The sequence below is a fragment of the Piliocolobus tephrosceles genome, chromosome 7, assembly GCF_002776525.5.
Source record: "Piliocolobus tephrosceles isolate RC106 chromosome 7, ASM277652v3, whole genome shotgun sequence".
NCBI classification, from domain to species: Eukaryota; Metazoa; Chordata; class Mammalia; order Primates; family Cercopithecidae; genus Piliocolobus; species Piliocolobus tephrosceles.
Window position 1 is genome coordinate 53,723,608 of NC_045440.1, and position 16,825 is coordinate 53,740,432.

Here is a 16,825-nt window from a genome sequence, read left to right on the forward strand (position 1 = left end):
GAGTTGCCATGAGGATCAAATAAGATAAAAAGAAATGCTATCTATCCTCTTGTGTTCCCTTTCTCTGTGCTTCCTGGGCCCCGCCTTAGGGACAGCAGGAAGCAGAGATGACCGATGGCTTCAGGTTTTTTCTGCTGGACTTTTCACAGGGAGCTGTGGATTACGTGGGCTTTATTCCTTAGTTGTAGACAGCATCCGGCAGGTAGTCCCGGTAAACCGGGTAAATACTGGTTCTGGAGTCACCAGGGATACTGGCCAGCATCTTACCTGTGTTTTCATCTCTGCATATGGAAGACAAAGTGGATTGAGAGAGAAGACTGGCACTGGGTTTGCCCAATCCTCTGCAGTTTAGCCTTAGATATGAGGACCGAACCCTAACCAAACTTTGGTCATTGATTATGGTGTTTTAAAAGGTATTAATCTTTGGGATGAAATCCAAACAGGATGAAAATTTCTACAAATGTTTGTTTCCTATGTCATATGTGAGACAAAATGTGAGCGTTGCAGAAGATTTTGTTTGCTTAGTTTGGCATCTTCAATCAATTTCTCAATTATTTAGGTTGAAAATAGCTTTTAATAAATATTTGGAAGAGAAAAAAAGCCCCCTTGGAATGGGGGGAAGCAAACCCCCTCTCTGATTTGGGTGAATGAGAATTGCTTTCTTAGCTCTCAGAGTTTTTAGGACATTGAAATAATTCATAGCCATCAGTTTAGAAAATATACATTAAAAAACCTTCTGTCTTGGGTCGCAAATAATAGTAAATTGTTTAAAAGAAAGTTTTCATCTGCAGTGAGTTTCAAATGGTGGACCTCAGGCCTCTCTCTCCTGGCTGGCTTCAGAGGCTTCTTGGAATTCATTTTAGTATCTTTTGAATTTCTAGGAATCATTCTATTGATTTTCCTTAAAACTCTCAAAATTATCTCATGAATCCTCCGTAACTTTTCAAAATTAAAGTTTTAAACTTAGAGTAACTTCTAGATTTACCTAAGGTGATGGACAAAGAGTAAGGTGAACATTTGGCTACAAACACAGCTGGGGTGATTGTCTGGATTCAATTCTCATCAGTCTTAATAAGTTCAGTAAATGGACTCAGATGGGGGACAGCTGAGTGATCCATCTGTCCACTGTTTCATCCCTACAGTAGATTGACCTCGAGCCTTCTTGGAATCTATGGAGATGACTGCTGGAAAAATATACAGGCTGACATTGCTATTCATCCCCAGCAAGGCATGGATTGGCTTCTGAGTATGCCTGTGTGATTAATTTGGACTCGGTAGTTCAGTTCCTCCTGGGCTTTCTGATCACTGGATAAATTGTTGTATCATTATATCTAGGTCGTTGCCCTTCATATGAGCATGTAGACTGTACATCTCAGGCTTCCTTTTTATGTCTTAGGTAATCAGTTGAATAAATACACACATAAGCCAGACAAAAGTAGAATTTATTCACATCATTGTATTGCAAAGGTTTTAACACTGTGTTGAATTCTTGCAGTTTCTGTGTAAACTCTATGGTTTGGTTTTACCACTTTGAATAGTTAAAAATGTCTATTTGCTTTTACCTAATTTAGTACAGTTACATAATGTATATGCTTATGTTTTCTCTTTGTAAACGCATAAACTCTATAGTCCATTGTAGAGGAGCTCAGTTTAAAATAAAAGCTGAAACATTCTGTGTAATAAGTGAACATTCTATTTTCTGAGAACATGTTATTCACAATTCAGTCACCTTAGCATTTGTGCAGTATTATTATTTAAAAATACTGCCTTCATTGGAAAAGTGATCTAATGAATACTCAATGAATAAATAGAATTATTTGACAGAACAAAATGAAGAATGAACACCCCCACCCCACCTTTTAATTTGGTTGATTGTGAAAATGATGCTAAGCTGCTGATAAACGCAGAGATTCCAGAACTTAAGCTGGGCAGAGAAAGGATGTCAAGCTTTTACCATACCATCAAAAGCCTCATTTCTTAAATATTTAAGCAGCTATGTGGAGGGGGAGAAGGGAAGATAAATTGCTTGAATTATTAGCATACACATCGCTATCAGCAATATGCATAGACATAGCACCAATATGCAAGGTGGAGAATCTCACCTGAAAAACCCACAAACTTATTATAAACCCTTCTTTCCTCAGCAACATGCTGGGAAAACAACAGCAAGACAATAAAACAATAACCCACCTTGGATATTAATAATGTATGCTTATGCACATTAAGAAAGAGATCAGAGAATTCTGCCCATAACAGTCTTTTATTAGCACGGCTTTGGGTCTGGCTCTTCGGCCTCCATTTTACATACAAAGAAAGTGAGATACGAGGAAGTAGATCAATTTAGCCACGCCCATAGAGATCAATGAAGATCAATCAGAGTCATGCAGTTCCTATTCTATTCTAGGAATTGCGTCATCTTTTTTCAACAGAGATGGAATTCGTTGCAATGTGTAATTTGGAAATATTAGACTAGAAAACGATATCTTTTAAATATTTAGTAGATTAAGCAAGGTGTATCTACCATTAGCTCATATGAGATAAACGGAGGGTAAGATTTAATATTATAAAACTCCAGTCTTAATTCAGAGACTTACAAAGTGTATGGGGTTGTTGAAAGTTATATGAGAACAAAAATTCTTAACAAAGCTGTCACACAAAGGCACCATGTGCCTAGCAGCCCCCATGCTTTTTGTACGTGGAACTGTGCTCCAGAGGGACTGTTCGTATAGGAGCCAATGCTAATGATAGCTCTATCTCTATAGAATGGAGCTTTGCAATGGATGATGCTGTCCTTGAATTTAGGGCAAGAGAAATTTATTTGTTTGTACCATATCTCATAAGGTTACATTGGTGACATCACATTAAATAAAAATAAGAGATGGAAAAAGGGAAGGAAATTTAAAATGATATTGTTCAGAAACTGTCAGAATGCATGAACTGCATGCTTCCCACAGTCCAGAAAAGATTTCTCTTGTGCCTGGGAGGCAATAGTGCACACAGACCTGATGCCCTGTTGAGCCAAGACCCAGGGAGCGGCTCAGCATTTTCCTGTAAAATCTGGATCTTCTCACAAAGATTGTTCGACCCCATTCTGAGCTAACCCAAGGACCAGAGTCACAACTGCAATAACCAGGCCACCGTTCACCACGGAAAGAGTGGGTGTGTGCGTAGTCAACAATGTGGAAGAAATTGCAAATGTTCCCAAAGGCGAGGGGCAAATCATTTGTGAATGCTAAATAGTAACAACAAAACGGATATCTTAAATGATTCATCCATTGGGCAAAGCAGCTTCTTCCTTTAGGCAGTGATGAATGGTCTGTAGAGGAGGAAAAATCAGCCCTATTCAGTCACGGTGGTATGAATGCAGCAATCAAACCTGAAAAGATGTAAATATTTAGACCTGCAAAAGTACCAAGTGAATTATCCACATTCTCCTACATAATACTGTTTTGATTCCTTTAACTCCCCTCTTCCAATGAAAATAACATTCCTCATTGCTACATTTCTATTTATTCTCTTTACAGAGGAATTTCAGGGGTCTGAGTTAAAAGGGAGTTACATAATTCCTTAAAAAAAACTGCATCTTGGATTTATCATGACAATGTATTATTATGGTTAAAGATTATATTAAACCTTTAAACGCATTTATTTAAAATGAAAATGTATTTTAAATGTACAGAATATGTTAAGTAATGAGGTTTCTTGTGACTTATACTTCCAGTTGAAAGGAAGAATGCATCTATATAACTTTTCTATTGAATATTTCAAATGATAATGAAAACAACAATCCACATAATTTTTTGAACTTTCATTTAATAATGTTGAGCTCAATTTGTGTTTAAATTTTATGTTTGAAATTGTTTTATTTATTTAAACAATGAGATCTCACTATGTTGCCCAGGCTGGAGATGAACTCTTAGGCTGAATGGATCCTCCCGTCTCAGCCTTCTAAGTAATTAAGACTACTGGTAAGTGCCACCTCGCCTAGCTTGAGATAGTTTAATTTTTATCAAAGTAATACATTAATTTTAAATTACATTTAAAAATAAACAAATGTAAAACATTTCAATAGCTTTAGGAGTACACATAGTTTTTGGTTACATGGGTGAATTGTATAGTGGTGAAGTCTGAGGTTTTAGTGCACCTATCACGCGAGTAGTGTACATCTACCCGTTTTTCCACTCTGTATGCCTTTCGTACTCATAGCTTAGCTCCCACTTACAGGTGAGTACATACTGTATTTGGTTTTTCATGCCTAGTTACTTCACTTACAATAATGTCCTCCAGCTCCATCCAAGTTGCTGCAGAAGACATTATTTCATTCTTTTTAGGGGTCGAGTAGTATTCCATGGTGTATATATTCCACATTTTCTTTATCCGCTCATCTGTTGGTGACCACTTAAGTTGGTTCCATATCTTTGCCATTGTGAATTGTGCGGTCATAAACCTACAAGACCAGGTGTCTTTTTGATATAATGATTTCTTTTCCTTTGGGTAGATCTCCAGCAGTGGGATTGCTGGATTGAATGGTAGATTTACTTTGAATTCTTTGAGAAAACTCCATACTGTTTCCCACAGAGGTTGTACTGATTCACATTCCCACCAGCAGTGTGTAAGCATTCACTTCTCACCACATCCATGCCAACATCTATTGTTTTATGACTTTTTAGTAATGGCCATTCTGGCTGGTTTTATTTGCATTTCCTTGATGATTACACTGATGTTGATGTTGAGCATTTTTTCATGTTTGTTGGCCATTTTTTTTTCTTTTTTTTTGAGACAGTCTCACTGTGCTGCTCAGGCTGGAGTGCAGTGGCACGATCTCAACTCACTGCAACCTCCACCTCCTGGGTTCAAGCGATTCTCTTGCCTCAGCCTCCTAAGTAGCTGGGATTACAGGTGCCTGCTATAATGCCCAGCTAATTTTTGTATTTTCGGTAGAGCCAGGTTTCACAATATTGGCCAGGCTGGTCTCGAACTCCTTACTGCAAGTGATCCCCCTGCCTTCGCCTCCAAACTGCTGGGATTTCAGGCATGAGCCACCCCTCCTGGACTTTGTTGGCCATTTCTGCATCTTCTTTCGAGAAACGCCTATTCATGTCATTTGCCCATTTTTAACGGGATTATTTGTATTTTTCTTGCTGATTTTAAACTTCTACAACTTTTGATTGTCGCAGAAGATTTATTATTATAAGCACCAAGTTTCCACCCAGTCCCAACTGGCCATAGTCCCTCCCAGCCACATGAACTATTGATTCTGAGATTTACCTCCTTGTTACTGACTTATAGATTTATACCTCAATGTTTTACTTGCTTAATTTTGTACATTATGATAGTGAAGATTTTGGGGGCGGGGTTGTTGGCACTTTTGAAAGCCAGTTGTGTTCAGGGGATCCCTCCACTTATTCTGTTTTCAGACTTTTACTTTGTCTCCCTAGTTTTTGTTCCTGTACTTGGTTCCTGTCTTTTTGCAGCACTTGGCTCCCTGTAACGCATCTCTGGAACCAGTTTCTCCAGTCACCAGCAGAGATGGGGAGTAGGTGTCCCCTGGCTGCAGCCGCCAGGCTGGGGAGCCTAACCATTCTTCACACAGCTTTCCTTCAGCCTCCCTATTTGTGGCCCTGCAGCTCACTCCCAACTTCCACGGGCATGGTGGTCTCTCTGAGTGGCTTTACAAGCAAATCAGATTGGATAAAAGCAACACTGCTGTAAACATTTCTGCATTCTGTTGCTCACTAGCGCTCCTTCTGCTGACCAACCTCTCGAAATCCATTGATATCTCTCACCCTTGTCATTGCTTGTCTAGCTCTTTGTCCATTTAAGAAATTTCTTTCCTGTTCTTATAGTAGGGCTTCCATAGAATATAACAGTAAATAAATACTGTGTAAATGCCATCATCTTAAACTGAAGTGAGTGTGTGTGTGTGTGTGTGTGTGTGTGTGTGTGTGTGTAACAGGTTTGATGACATTTTAGAGAACTTTCTTCCTGGCTTAGAAGAACTCAGTAAGAAATGAGTTACTTGGAAGCAACTTAGTCTACAAATGTCAAGAAATATCTTGGAATGAAATGATAAATTCAAGCAATCTAAAATATTAGGTTTCTCTGACAACCAGCATTCTGCTATTTGGAGATACCCACATGTATCTGTCAAGAAAGCGTAGCCCACTCGCCACAGAACCTCTGTGTAGTTCAGCATCACCCTCAGGCCAGGCCCAGCACACACAGCAGCAGTCATCATCCACATAGGCCAGGCTGCCTTTGAGGCCTGTTAATTAGATCAGCTTCTCCAGGTGGCATCAGGGCATCAGCCTTTCCAAAGCTCCCAGTCCGGATCTGAGAATGAGACATGGAACAAAGCCACTCAGATGACATGCAGCTCTGAGAACGTGAGAATCAATGCTTGCCACTGCATGCCTCTGAGTTATGTGGCACTATTGTGGTAAAAGCTGAGACACTGATGTGATTTTATTTTCTTACCCATCAGTAATTATCAGTGATTCTGGGCTTGCTTTTAACTGCTCTCTTTCAGAAGCTTGCACGTTTTTAGAATCTCAAATATCAAAATATTGATTGTTTAGGCTTTCCAGGGCACATGCTTCTCTTGATTATAGTGCTTTATTTTTTTAAAAATCATACAAGAATTATTTCTTTGGCCTGTGGTGTGTATAAAAACTCTTGTTTTTTTCCTTGCCATTAATATATTGAAATATAAATAATCCCCCAAAATAAACATTTTCTCTATGAGTAATAGTTTGTGCCCAGTGAGTAAAACAGAAAACTAGTTAAATTAATTATATTTGTTATTCTCAGTAGGGTGAGCAAAACTGGTAAAATAAATCTGCAAGAGTTATTGTATTTTCTCTCTATTTAAGGTGTTGGTAAAAAGTGGACTTGCTGCCACCTTAAGGATGACTGGTGCAGAAAAATCGAGCTTTGCAGTTGCACCATGCTAGTTTTTGTAGTAATAATGATAATAATCTTGAATTTTTCCTCACTTGCTGGGTTGTTATCATAACATTCTACAGAAAGCGAAAGTGTAGTAATAGTCTTTGCCATTTCTCTACTGCAGTTTGTTCCTTTACTATTGTTATTTTATTTTATCTTATTTTATTTTTTTGGAGATGGAGTCTTGCTCTGTCACCCAGGCTGGAGTGCAGTGGTGTGATCGCAGCTCACCGCAACTTCTGCCTCCCGGGTTCAAGGGATTCTCCTACCTCAGTCTCCTGAGTAGCTGGGGTTACAGGTGTGCTCCACCACACCTGATTAATTTTTGTATTTTTAGTAGAGATGGGGTTTCACCATGTTGTCCAGGCTGGTCTCAAACTCCTGACCTCAAGTGATCCGCCCGCTTTGGCCTCCCAAAATGCTGGGATTACAGGCATGAGCCACTGCCCCCAGACTGCTATTGCTATTTTAGACATTTTTTCTTATTACTATAATGGGATCTTCATACATGTGTTTTAGCTTGTTTTAAAAATCATTTCCTTAGGGTATGCCTAGATGTGGAATTATTCCTTCATTTTCTCACAGTGAAGCCTCTGTGAGGCTTCCCCCTCCACCCTTTCGTCATATGAAAGAGATGTCTCTCCAACCAAACATCAACTGCATCCGGTGGCTCTTGATTCCTTTTCTTGTCACCTTCTCAAGGGCTTGTTTCTTTTGGCTCCCTCTTCTCTTCTAAATTATACACATCCACATACTGCATAATATTTATTAGCATTTGTAGGGGATCAAAATATACCACTCCAAAATATGCTACTTTTATTATTTTATTAGTTTTTATTTATTTGTTTTTTTGAGATGGAGTCTCGCTTTGTCACCCAGGCTGGAGTGCTGTGGTGTGGCCTCAGCTCACTGCAACTTCTGCCTCCCCAGTTCAAACGATTCTCCTGTCTCAGCCTCCAAGCAGCTGGGATTACAGGCAGGTGCCACCATGACCAGCTGTATTTTTGGTAGAGACGGGATTTCACCGTATCGGCCAAGCTGATCTCAAACTCCTGACCTTAAGTAAACTGCTGCCTCAGCTTCCCAAAGTGCTGGGATTACAAGTGTGAGCCACTGCTCCTGGCCTCAAAATATGCTACTTTGGCATGAGGATTATTTTGAGCTGAAGATAATTGAGAAACATTGGACACCAATTCAAAAACACTCTCTGGCTGGGGGCGGTGGCTCACGCCTGTAATTCCAGCACTTTGGGAGGCCGAGGTTGGCAGATCACCTGAGGTCAGGAGTTCGAGACCAGCCTGGCCAACGTGGTGAAACCCTGTCTCTACTAAAAATACCAAAACTAGCTGGGTGTGGTGGCAGGCGCCTGTAATCCCAGCTACTCGGGAGGCTGAGGCAGGAGAATCGCTTGAACCCAGGAGGTGGAGGTTGCAGTGTGCCAAGATTGTGCCATTGCACTCTATCTAGTCTGGGGGACAAGAGCGGGACTTCATCTCAAACAAAACAAAACAAACAAACAGAAAAGAACTCTCTGCCTCTCCTCCCATTTGTTTAAAAGCAGGCTGTCTCTTAATCACCAAAGACAACAATAGACTTGTAGTCCAGAAATGGCACCAAGAGGAATCTGCACAGCAAACCTCGCTTAAACAACTCATTTCTTCCATTAGTTTCCCTCTTACATTTACTTTCCCACAGTTTGCTGCCCCTAAAACCTAAACCCATTTTTAAAATCTTGTCACTTCTCTGTAAGTTTATTGTTCTTTGTTGAGATGGTATGTAAGCCTAAGTTCTAATCACCCTTCAGTTACTCATCACTGAGTTTCTCCACATGTATGCATGCTGCACATGTTAATAAACTCTGTTTCTCTCTTGTTCATCTGTTTTCTGTTGGTTTAATTTCCAGGGCCACATTCAGATAACCTAGGAGGGTAAAAGAAAAGTGCCCCATCCCTAAACATTCAAACATTCTAATGTTTTCAACTTCAATGGTTAATTAAAAATAACTTCTTAGGGCCAGGTGCGGTGGCTCATGCCTGTAATCCCAGCACTTTGGGAGGCCGAGGTGGGTGGATCATGAGGTCAGGAGATCGAGACCATCCTGGCTAACATGGTGAAACCCTGTCTCTACTAAAAATACAAAAAATTAGCCGGGCGTGGTGGCGGGCACCTGTAGTCCCAGGTACTCGGGAGGCTGAGGTGGGAGAATGGCGTGAATCTGGGAGGCAGAGCTTGCGTGAGCAGAGATCGCGCCACTGCACTTCAGCCTGGGCGACAGTGTGAGACTCCGTCTCCAAAAAAAAAAAAAGAAAAAGAAAAACAACTCCTTAAAGCCTTCTCTGCAGATGAATGCCAGCTAATAAATGTAGAAACAAATGAAAGATTTTGAAAAATCACCATTTTGCAGTTAGAATATCAACCACATTAATTTAAGCAAGGTTTATCAATGGATACAAAACTATTGGGTGGAACGTTTACTGGGAGCAAGGATATTTGCATGGTGCCAAGATAGCACCCCAAAGATCACTTGCTAATTGCAAGGGTAAAAGATAGACCTTTATAAAATAGAAATCTGGTTGGATTACCAAATAATCCAATGTAATGTGACTAATGACAAGACAACCTGGGATTATGTGCCGTATGGTACCATGCACTATAACATATATGACATGTTCTTGCTCAAGATGCTTAACTGTAACCTAATCAATTATTTGACTAATTTCTGGAGAAAATAGAAAATCTGGGGATATAAGAATAAGAAAAAAAATGAGGAAACAAATAAACACAAATCTAGAATGTGAGCAATTTCATAAGACAACTGTCTTGCTGAAGTCTCCAAAAAAGTCCGTGTAACACACATACACCCAAAAGAGATGGAGGAAATGTTAAAATAGACTAAAGGAAAATAATAACCAAATGCAATGCATGCACCTTGACTGCATCCTAATTTGAAATGCCCGCTCTAAAAGAGCTTTCAGAGACAACTGGGGAAATCTGAATGTGGATTAGATATTAGGAATTATTAAGTTTTTGGTAAATTTTTTACTTATAGAAAAGATATTTTGGTTATATAGAAGAATTTATTAGGTTATGAAGGTGTAAACGCGAGGGGTGAAGTGTTACGATATTTGTAATTTACTTTTAGATTATTTGGCAAAATATGTGTGTATCTTTAGAAAGCATGTACATCAAAACAGTCACAATTAAAGGAAATACAGGTGTTCTTCGCACTTTTCTTTCAACTTTTCTCCATGTTAGAACACTTTCTTACCCCCACTGTCGTGTCCTAGTGGGAGTCCTGCCATCTCTTGCCTGCACAACTGAAACAACCTTGTGAATGATATGCTTCCCTCCAACCCATTCTCCTTGTAGCGGCAAGAGTTATCTTATGAAAGAATAAATTGTTTCACTCACTCTTTTGCAAATGTCTCTTAAGTAGATTTTCACTACAGTGTGAATAGAATCCAAATGTCTTATCATGTTTACCATGCTCTTTAGGGAACTGCCTGGCTCCACCCTGCTTTGCTCCCCAAACTCTTCACGTGGCTACTTCTCCTGGGCTCACCACACCTTAGCAGTCATGGCTGCCCAGACCCGGGCTTCTGCACCATAGTGTCTCCGCACCTGCTCTGTGCTTGACCAGCCATGCCGCCCCAGTTCTCATAGGGCCAACTCCTTATCCTTGAGGTCACTTATCTACCCAGAAGGAAGATTTAAGCTTACTACTCAATGCTCTTCTCCATTTTTGACTCCTTGTTTCTGCTAGAATTTCTAGGTATTTATTTCTTTGCTTGCTTGACTTTGTCATTCCCACTGCATGTGAGTCGCCTGATGACAGGCCTGGTGCTTCCTGGGATGTCACTGAGCCTTTGACACCCAAAGCAGAATCTGACGTAGTGAGTACCCAGTGAATGGTTTTGAATGCAAGGATAGGTAAATGAATATCTTTCATCCTAGGCATTTATGTTTTAGGCAGCTTCGTTGATCATTTAGAGTTTTGGCAAATTTTCTTTGAAATTTTAAGCCCTGGAAACGACTTTGGAGAACAGACAAGTCAATTTTCCAGAGAAGCCACCAGAGGGAGCACTGAGACCATTTTTGCAAGAAAAAATAATCCCCAGTATTATTAATTATTCAAGTCAGTTGGGTCTTTTATATAACTTCACCAGGTTTTACTCAGAAATGGCAATTTTTCTCATGACTATGTAATCACATCTTGTATATTAAAATAAAAATTACAAATTAAAGTTAAACCCACAAAATTTGAAATATTGATAGTTATAGATTCACTCTTAAAACAGAATTAAGAATTAAGAAACCACAGTTAAGGTAATTTTGACCAGAAACAATTTCAATAATTGTATTAGTCTTCTGTATTGTTAAGATTTTGATGATATGTTTGCACACAATTGTTAGGAAATTTAAATTTAAATTCTATGCGTATGTATACATGATGAAGATATCAGGATTTTAATTTCACGATAGCTTTATTTGTATGTTATTTTTGTATTATCCCAAACATTTGAATTTCTCCAAATACAATCAATTTAAGCATAACATACTTTTTCTTTTCTTTTCTTTTTTTGAGACAGTCTCACCCTGTCGCCCAGGCTGGAGTGCAGTGGAACATCTCAGCTCACTGCCACCTCTGCCTCCCAGGTTCAAGCGATTCTCCCGCCTCAGTCTTTCAAGTAGCTGGGATTATAGGTGCCTGCCACCATGCCTGGCTAATTTTTGTATTTTCAGTAGAGACGGGGTTTCACCATATTGGCCAGGCTGGTATCAGGCTCCCAACCTGAGGTGATCCACCCGACTCGGCCTCCCAAAATGCTGGGATTACAGGCGTAATTTGAGATGTGACAAATTTTACATTTGTTGACATTAGTGCAACCATGATGATATAACTGTTTTTAGTTTAATTCTTACAGAGGAAACTCTTTGGGAAAAAATAACAATAACAACCCTATAAAGTTTGTTATATTAATAACTCTTTTGTCCTGAAAAGTGCAACATGTTTCTTGTGTATTCTTTGTATGTGTGTGATACAGCAAAACAAATGTCTATTAATGCATTAAACAAGATCTAGTGGTGGGTCCAATCATTTACTACAGTTTTGAGGTACTAATAATAATAAACCATGTTTTGAGAATTCTCCAATGCCTGTACTGAGTTACGAACATTTCTGTCATCATTCTTGGTGACAAAGTCTTAGGTACTCCTAATTCTACTATAGTTTGTTGCCATGTTCATAATAGAAATGCAAAATTTTAGTTATGGATTAGAGAACCTTTTTGTTTTTCTTCAATCCAAGTTCATAGATTGCTGAATTCTTTCTTTTCTCTTCTTTATGTCTCTTTTTACTAACTTTTAGGTTCAGGGGTACATGTGCAGATTTGTTATATAGGTAAATTGTATGTCACAGGAGGTCGTTGTACAGATTATTTCATCCCCCAGGTATTAAGCATAGTCCTTGAAAGGTAGTTTTTCGATCCTCACCCTCCTCTCACCCTCCACCTTCATGTAGGTCCCGGGGTCTGTTGTTCTTGTGTGTTCGTAGCCACTGCTCTTTTGGCTCAGTTTAGCTCACAGTGCTGACAGTGCTTCTATTTGGGAAGAGTATCTGTGGGCACCTTAGATTTGATGCCAATTTTAAATCTTCTATTCAAATATGTAAGCTAGTAACCAAACTAAAGTCTAGCATTGACTTACTGATAGCAAAGGAAAATTTCTCTTTCAAAGAAAACGAGTTTGGAACGCCCCCATAAGCCAAGCTGAGAATCCAGAGACTCTTGTCAAAGAATATTGTAAGTAAATGCACAGTAATAAGAAATCCGAGCTTTGGATTTTCCTAAAATATTTCTGATGGGAGAGGAAATTCTTGGCAAGGTGGATGTGAGAAGTTTTCCAGGACTCAAACATTTTCACATTTATCATGCAGAAAATGACTTTGATTGTCTGTCTATGTTGACATTATCCACTCTATTAATCAGAAAATGGGTCTCTTAGGGAATGTGACATAAAACAAAAGCAGATTTAATTAGCATTAATAAGAATAATTCTTTGTAAACTATATATATATATATATATATATATATACCATGTATATTTAGTAATCCTCTGTCACTTTCTCCTATACTGTGACTTGGTCATAGCTTTGGCATTTGTCATAATAACAGCCAAATATTTGGTCTAAAGTTACAAATGAAAATGTGCACAAATCTTTTTAAATAGAAGCAAATATGCCAGAACTGATTTGTATTATAAGTAGTTGAAAAAAATGGAGATTTTTGACTATACCTATTCAACAGTTTATACTACATTTTTTGAAAAATTTAAGACTTTGACTAGACATGTTTATCTTTACTTGCTTATATCTGTGTATCTATCCATCCATAGACAGTAGTTTATACTCTAGTTTTTTTTTTAATTAGACTTTGGCTAAAACAGCATATGCCTAATACCTAAAGAATTCTATAATAATATGTTTTCTATGATTCTGAAGATACTTCAGATTTCCCAATGTATCCAGTCATTGTTAGAATTTTGCATATCTACCATTCCTTTTTTTAGTTATACTAGCCTGCGAGTTAATAAAATATAGTTGCTAAAATATCTGATAAGCAAGTTTTAAATACACGTCAACGTAAAAAGTCATGCTTTAAATACTAAAAGACTGTACTTTTTCCTGCTTACTTTTGTTATTGTTTCCAAAAGGCGAAAAGGACATTGTTTTTGTAATAGTTTAGTACAGCATATGAACATTTCTGTCCAAAAGAAATTTATTTTAAAGGCATGAAACCAGGCCACAGCCACCCTTGATGACACAAAGTTCTGAGAGGCAGATCATGAGCAGCAATTTCAGATCATTTCCCCGAGCAGGAGGGCATTTCAGCTAAGAAAGTACAGCAGAAAAATCATGTACACTCAGCATGCTGATTTACCCAGGACAGAATACCTCTTGTCTAGAAAGGAGCTAGATTAGAAGTCCAATTTTTTGTTTCACATAAAGGAGAATTAACAAATAGTGCTCACAAAGAAAATGATTGAAAATGCTTGTACTGAACCATGTTGAAGTATCTAAAGAAGTATGATATACAGTCACCCAGGTTCATAGTATTACACATCTAGATATATCCACCATGAAAATGTTTGGCGATGTACGGGCAAAATGTTCAAATGGCCTTTTTTTTAAAGCTTCTATTTGGATTTTTTATTTTTTTTCCTGAAATACGGGTGGTCCCAATTAGTTTTACTGAAATAAATCTTTAAAGAAAAAGATAAAGCATTTAAAAAGACAAGTCAAAATGCATCAAGAACCACATATCCAACACAAACTTTCTCCTCAAATGAGTTATGTTTGCCTCACACTAATAACTTTTATTTCACTCAAATTAGAGCAATAATCTTCCATACATAAGTATCTTCCCTGCCCAATTCAAAGAAAATAATCCAAAACAATCAGTAAAGAAAAATATAAGAATTAACAGACCCTTTAAATTTGTTTTAAATATTTTGAATATTTAAAAAGCATTTAAAGTTTGTAATTCCTAGTAGGAAAACATTATCTGAATGAATACCCTAATGGCAAACCACTGTAAAATGCTTCAGCTGAATTTGGGGGAGAGGGGTAGGGATTATCTTCAAAGCACCCCAGCTCTCTTGATGAGAAGGTGAGAGGTACACTGGTTTGTATTATTGCGACATCCATAAGGTGATCTAGGTTGCTTTTCCTTCAGCAAGTGCTTTATTTATCAGAAGGGCATTACTTGACCTCCAAATTTGTCTGACAATTTACTGATGAGAGTCATAACCTTTGGATTGCTCTGGTATTTTGACATATTTGCTGGGTTCTGAGCCATATCTTGGAAGGCCACCATAACTTCTGGATCCTGCATGGCTGCAAGAACCTCTGGATCACTAAGAATTTCATTGAGTCCAGGCATTCCGGCCATTGCAGGCATGGCCTCTCCCATTCCAGGCATTCCTCCGGGAAAACTACCAGGCATTCCCCCAGGAAAGCCACCTGGAAAAGAGCCATACTGAGCTCCTGACTGTCGTCTGGCTTCCTCCTCCCCCTGGGCTCTCTCATGCTCTTCTCGAACCTTTTTAACTCGTTCTATTCTTTGATCTCTCGCTCTTCACGTTTTCGCTCACACTTTCTCCGATGTTCTGCAATTTTCTGTGCCCTAGGTTGAACTTCTTTCAGCATTGCACTAGCATCTTCAGCATAATTCAATTTACAGGCAAGGGCAAGATCATGGGCTGCTTCTTCCCAGTGGCCTAGAAGTCTGTGTACTTCCCTCACCACTTGTAAGGCTGAGCTGAATCAGGATTTATCTCAATGGCTCTGTCACAGTCTCAGATAGCAGCATTTAGCTTCTGTAATTTGACGAAGACACTGGCCCTCTTGGCATACAAAATGGCCAAGCGAGGATTCAGCTTGATGGCATCTGTGAATAAGTCAATGGCTTTCTGGAGTTCACCATCATTTAGGGCTTCAGTAGCAGCCACTTTTTAATCATTTGCCTGATCCATCATCTCCTGCGTTATTTCTGCATTTTCATCTCCCATTTCTTGAGGAGATTAGGGTCTGGTTCAATCACACCTTCTTTATCAATTTCTAGATCACTTTCCTCACTTGATGGTTCATCTGCCTTTAAGTCTTCCTCCACCTTCTTACTATCAGGTTTTTCTTCCTTGGTATTTTCTTCTGATTTAGCTTTCTGAGTAGCAGGTGGTACTTTACCCCCCATGCTCTCTACCCACTCTCTCAGGAAGCGCATTTCCTCGGTGTGCAGAATGCTCGGATCCTGCTTACACATTTTCACAAAGGCCCGAAGCTCGTTCACTTTGCGGGGGTCCATGGTAGGGAGGTGGTGGGCGAAGCTGGGGGACTACGGCCCTGTTCCAGGCCCAGGCGCTGGCTCCGCGTGAGCGCGCAGAAGTATTTGGATATTTTAATACTGGAAGAGGGCTCTAAGAAATGAAAATAGCTGAATATCTGCATCCCTTAATTAACCTATTATTCTTTCATTCATTCATTCACTCAACAAACACATGTTTGAGGTCTTACTATGTGCTATATCTGAACTGTGTATTGAAGGCACAACAGTGAGCAAGGCATGCAGTCTCTGACCTCATGAGCCATAGACAGAGTTCATATTCATTAACTGAACGTTTCCTCTATGTCTCTGTGCTGTGCTGACCACTAGTACTGCAGAAATATAGGAAAAGCTTCCTACTTTCAGAGAGCTCATGGTCTAATGGCGGAGATGAGCACATTCACTACAGGTGAGGCGTCCTGGCATGAAATACACATGAGGTGTTATGGGAATGCAGTAAGAAATAGATTTATGACAGTGTTTCTTCTCTAATAGCTGCTAAAGATGGTTTACTCAGTCATAAAGAAGTCACCTTGTAGTCCTAAGCTGGGTGTTTTTTTATTGATCTATTAGTTTACAGACCATATTGGCCATTTCATTTATCTTGAAAATGAGAGTTTATCACTGAGATCCCGTGGGGCTTTATATTAATTGAGTATTTAAAGAAAATGTTAAAAAAAGAAAGCAAATAGAGAAGTAAATGATTAGGTGTCATGTTGTGGCTTTTGACTTATAAACCTGAATTCGAGGTAAAAAAACCAGGTTTCCTACTCTGCAGCCCATCAATTCCCGGTAGGTGGCTCCATGTGGCTGGAGTCAGGGCTTCCATGAAGTGCTAAGACCTTAAAGCTGTGGCCTTCGCTCTCTGTCCCCTTTCCTCTCTTTTGTAGCAGTCTTTGTCTATTCAAGGGCAAAAATGTGAATTATTTGAGATGTAAACTGCACAAATGTAGAGCAATTTTAGAAATCCAGTATAATTTAACAGATACAGGGCTTTCTGT

At 39.0% G+C, this 16,825-nt stretch overlaps 1 pseudogene; it reads right to left on the minus strand.

Annotated features, from left to right (window-relative positions):
- Positions 1-14,693: 14,693 nt before the first annotated feature.
- Positions 14,694-15,806, minus strand: LOC111521096 (annotated as a pseudogene).
- Between the last annotated feature and the right edge of the window lie 1,019 nt (positions 15,807-16,825).